This window comes from Magnolia sinica, chromosome 9, assembly GCF_029962835.1.
Source record: "Magnolia sinica isolate HGM2019 chromosome 9, MsV1, whole genome shotgun sequence".
Lineage (NCBI taxonomy): Eukaryota > Viridiplantae > Streptophyta > Magnoliopsida > Magnoliales > Magnoliaceae > Magnolia > Magnolia sinica.
The window spans coordinates 88,485,703-88,491,702 of record NC_080581.1 but is presented as its reverse complement, the minus strand read 5'-3'; positions in this window follow the sequence as shown (position 1 = coordinate 88,491,702).

Sequence of the window (6,000 nt, the reverse complement as noted above, 5' to 3'; positions counted from 1 at the left end):
TGGTTGGAAAATAAACTTTATAGTGGGCCCTGTGAATTGTTTAAACAGTGAATCGTTTAAACAGTGAAAATTATTATCTCCACTATCACTTGGGGTATGGTCCAAATGATCATTCATTATGATTTTTTTGGGATGTGATTAGGCCCATCTTGATATATTTGTGGCACGTTGTCGAGGCCCACCTTGATATATATATATATATATATATATATATATATATATATATATATATATATATATACACATATATATGAGACCCATGTTATGAGGCCTACTTGATGTATCAGAGGCCCATGGGTCGAGGCCCAACAAAATGTACATAATAAGGCCCATTGCAATGTGTGATTTCACCATGGTTTATGTAATGATGTTCATATATATATATATATATATATATATATATATACATATATATGAGACCCATGTTATGAGGCCTACTTGATGTATCAGAGGCCCATGGGTCGAGGCCCAACAAAATGTACATAATAAGGCCCATTGCAATGTGTGATTTCACCATGGTTTATGTAATAATGTTCATGGCAGGTCGTGCCTTGGGAGCAATAATGGTTTGATGTCCACATTGTAAGGATGATGTTGGTTAAATGTCCGCATTGTCACTCTCCCTAGGACCCATTAATAGCCATACTTGTAGTATGTAGGCCGCCTAGGCCCATTTTCGTTATGAACAGAGCCCATCACCATATAACATGTTTAGTATAAATCCATGATCTATGCCTATACGTATCATATGTATGCTTGATAAGAGGAGTGACTGATCATAACATATGCTTTCGGGCAGATTGTTTATGAGCTCCCTGATAGGCGGAGTTACCCTACATGAGCGCGCGGTACGCGCATGATTGTGCATGACTGGTAGTGTGATTCATGCACTTCACATTTGTATGACATGACTACTGCACGCCCTAGCAACATCAGGGCTGTGGCCTCCACAGGCACTTCGTAGATGGCCAGATTGGATACCGAAAATACTGTTTCTAGCATCGGGGCGCTATACATGTCCCTGAGTGAAAATTCCTAAATCCGATGGTACTAGAGGATGACTCCAACGTTGAGACCGAGTGGATATATGAACGCACGAGGGCCGAATACCAGGAGGCTGCGTCTCCCATTGTGTCTGGTCGGTTGGAAAGGGGTGTGGCCTTACTCGCTCGAGGGTAGGGGGCATTAGTAGGCTGAATTTGACTAGCTCGTAAATCGGTCCGCTATCGACGTGTCGGATAGGTATTGACAGACTATTGGCTAAGTGGATAGTGAGGTTTCTTACGCTCACTTGGACTGTGCGGCAAGGAGAGGGGCAGTGCTATTTAGAGTGTACTAAATGCCGGTGAATTATCCAGAATGAGAACTGTACTGATATTTGATGAGTTGTATGTGGATTTGGATGTGGATTGGTATGATTGAGTTGCATCATGCATCGCATGGTCTCGATATGGCCGATAGCATTCATATCTTGCACCGCATAGCCTTGGTACGGCTGCTTGCATTCATATATTCATAAGCATGATTCCGCATTACTCTAACCTTATATTTTTAGCACGCTCATATTGCGCACACACTTACACCACCCTCTAAGCTTGCTATAAGCTTATGCACGATTGATGCGTGCAGGTGACGTCAGGACGTAACCATAGCCTCGTCGCAGTTGGAGTGTGCAGCCGAGCTTCTGGAGTTTTTTTTACTTTCATTATATTGTTTTTTCTTTCATACGCATTGTACTCAAAGTTTTTTTTATCATAGTAGATTTTGTAATGGTGTTCTTGCGGTTATTATTCGTGGGTTATGTTTATGGTTATACTCATTACGAATCAGATTGATGTTAAAAATCCTCCTTGTAGGATCCCAGGATCGGAACCTGGTGTATGGGTATCGGAAGCCGAGAATGGGGTACTGCAGAGGCTGTCGGCGCTGGATTCGGCAATCGAGAATTTTGTGAGCCCGGTTTCCGAGTTCGGGGCATGACAGAAAGTTCTGTCAAAACTAAAAGTACCAACGAAAAATTCGTATAAAAAAAACATGAAAGGAAAAGTGGAAAGGAGGATTTTTGAAATTTGCTTATTCAGGTTAGTGTATTTTTTCTTTCTTAATCAAATATCCATTATGTAAGTTTAATTCATTCATGTGGAAAGGTATGCACATGGCTCTAAGGCTGGTGTAGAGAATGTGAGATTTTTTCATAATGGACAACGATCAATATGATCTGTAATGTTCATGGGTGTTATAAGACTTAGTTATGTAATATTTTTAAGAATCAGACTAATTCGACACCTCAATGGACCCTACTGATTATAAATCTACCAATTTTCTTCCTTAATCTAACGAAATTGAATAAATATCGGAAGAGTAATTCTCTGTATAAGATACAACTTGGTACAGAGAATCATATGATATAATCTAAAATGTGTTATTAAATTATCACTATTCATTAGTTCCTTAAGATTAAAATAAATTAAAATCTTAAATTCTAGACCAATCGGGCCATTGGATGGACAACATTGATATAGAGAAATAATAGATAATGAATTCATGTAATCATAAGATTAAAAATAATTCTTATTTGTGTAATTTTAGAAAATCCTAATTCGATTCAAACCGTTAGTTCACGGAATCATCTCCATCGCATCAAGGTGAGTGCTGCCGATGTGTTTCCCATCCATCAAGTTAAAATAAGTGGATTGTTTGATATGTTATATAATTACGTACCCTGATTTAATTGCCATGTACTCTTAGTTGATTTAGATGAATGTGCGATTCTCATATTAATATAATAATAGTGATATGATTTGATTAATGTGTTTAGACTATGTTGATTCAAATGTGATAATTAAAATGATCTATGCAATACATGATTCATGATTCTTTAATATGCTTGTGTATCTATCAATTGCATGCACAACACGTACTAAATTCTTAAGGGACCTCCGTGTATGGTATCCTCGTAAAATCATTACTAGAAGCTCACTATACTACTGGAAGCCTACTCAATGAGTAGATGCGGGTCTTGCCTATGCCTCCAAAATGGTAGAAGCCTACTAAGGAATAATTGTGGGTTGACAGCTTTCCAACTCAGGCTAGTGGACAGATTCTCACTTGATGCATTAATGCATTCATTGCATAATTTTTTTATTTTTTTTAAAAATATATTGTGTATGATTATTGGCATCCTATTATAATTTGATGTAAAGAACCATGTTGAGAATTCTTACTAGGCCTGGCCAGCTTACCCTTTATTGATGTAAAATCGTACAGATGTGAATGATGGTGAGCCGATGGCTCAAGAACAGGAATACATGGTCGAGCCGGAAAAGGACTTAAGAGAGACGTGGCCCTACTTGACAGAGGAAGAAATTATTGTCTTAAACTAGTTATGATATTTTTATTTTAATTATAATTGATTTTTTTAGATTGTTAAATAATTTTTTGAAGTTATTGGAAATATTTATTTCATTCATAAGATTCCGAATGAGATGATCCTTTACTATGTTCATAATTGATTATTGGAATGGATAATCGTTTCTTATTTGTGAGATATTGCTGAGTATAAATGGAACTTGGATCTACGGTAGAGCTACTAAGTAGATGAATAATCGTATAATTGAATGAAATTAGTACACTTTGTGTACGAGTTACAACTCGAAACTCAGGTCTGAGGGTGCATACTCTATACTTGAATTTCGGAGCGTGACATGACCCCATTTGTTAAATGGTGCAGGTTTGGGTCTTAGAACAGATCCAATTGCTAAACGACTTTGGATTTGATTTCCTCTATATTAAGGTCAACCCAACTTGACCTGAACTTATTTAGTAAATAGGCAGTCCAGTCCATGTTGCAGGGGACCCATTTAGACTTGGATCTGTCCATACATGGTTTTAAACCCAGTAAAAATGCTTGCATACCTTGACAAGTAACATGGAAAAATGTGAAATCAACCCTATGTTTGGTTGAGATTCTAACGCACAACAAAATTCAAATCGATGCACCGAAGATGGTGGGATTAATGAATTAAGATGTATGCGGATTACATGTTAAAGGCTTTTACAGGATGATAAGTGGGGTCTACCATGATGTTTGTGAGAAATTTGCCCTATCCATTCATTTTGTTGACGGTTTAAGACATGAGACAAAAAAATGAGGCAGGTTAAAAACTCAAGTGAGCTATAGGAGAGGAAACATTGGACATTGAACAACCATTGTTAAAACATTCATATGGATATCCCTTAACTAGGCCATTTACACCTGTTTAGAAGCGAGTCTGATTTAAGTTTATAGGTGTGTTCGATTCAGGGTCTAGATATCCCATAACTAGACCCGTTAGACCTGACCCATTTCTAATGGGTTTGGGTTGATCACCTAGACCCATTTATAAATGGGTATAATGAGGTTAAATCAAACTCGATCCATACCTGCCCATTTAGTAAAAGGGCATGAGTTTAAAATTTGGATATAGACTTATTTAGTAAATGGGTGGGTTTGGTTTTGACTAAACGTGCCCCAATCCTAGCCAGGGGTGTACACGAATTGAGTTAGCTCGCTCGACTTGACTCGACTTGACCCGAAAAAGCTCGATTCGACTCGGCTTGAAACTGAGTTGGAGCCAAGTTGAGTTGATTTTTTGAGCTCGAAAAAATTTCAAGCCGAGTTCGTGCTTGCCCGAGCTCGACTCGACTTGGATTGAACCTTCAGCTCGAATCAAACTCGAATCGAACTAGTTGAGAGACTCGATTATTTTGATATTGATGTTGCTCGACAAGTGTTTGATGAAATGACTCAACAAAGTGTTATATGTGATGTACCATTGAATGATGGAAGTAGATTGGGTGGTCCACCACACACCAGCTATATAGCTGGTGTAGATACACGTCGTGTGAATACGAGTGCCGGTGCTCCTCGAGCTCTGAATTGTAGCTTCAAAGGAGATCAAAGTTATATGGGCCCACAATGATGTATTTATTATATCCACACCGTTTATCCATTTTTAGATATCATTTTAGACCATTATACAAAAAAAAATGGATCATATCCAAAGCTCAAATGGACCACACCAAAAATAACAGTGAGGATAATGATTTTCATCGGTAAAAATTTCGTAGGGCCCACCATAACATTTATTTTCCATCCAATCTGTTAATAAGGTCATGTATTTGGTCAAACATACATGGACGAAGAGGTAAAGCAAAGTTTATATTGATTCGGAACTTCTGTGACCCCCAAAAGGGTTTCAACAGTAGACATTCAATCCCTCACTGCTTCTTGCAGTGTGGTCCAATTGATCTTTAGATCTCTCATATTTTTCGGCTCAAGCCTTAAGAAGAGCTCATAAAATGTATGGACAGTTTGGATATAACACATACCTCATCATGTACCCACGGAACTTGCTGACGTCAATACACCAGCTATATAACCGGTGTGTGGTACACCAGCCAATCCCATTGAATGGTACTGCAAAAATCCCAACAAACGAGAATGAATCAGAAACATGATTCAAACAGATCTCCGAACCCTACTCTGTGATCCGCGATCCGAAGAAACAACACGTGGAAGAAGGCCTTACAGGGCAGGTCCCATTTCTCGGAGCTGCCGGTGGGCCGTCCATCTTCCAAACCGGCTTATATCTGGTGCACTCTCGATCACAAACATCACGGTGGCCCCACCCATCTTCAGAAATTCCGGTGAAAGCCTTTCACAGGGAATCCGCGTCCCAAACCGGCGTACCATTTCCGATGACCTGAAAACATACAAACTTGGAAGCGTGTTGGCTGGTGTACCACAAGTCGGTGGTGTGTGTACGGCAAAGACGAACGCCAAAGGTCCTGGAGTTACATGGGTCTATTTATTAGATCCACACCGTCCATCCATTTGGTGAGATCATTTTAGATTATTATTTAAAAAAAGAGCTATATTCGAAGCTCAAGTAGAGCACACCGTAAATAACAGTTGGGACAATAGTTCCCACTGTTAAAGATTTTGTAGGGCCCACCATG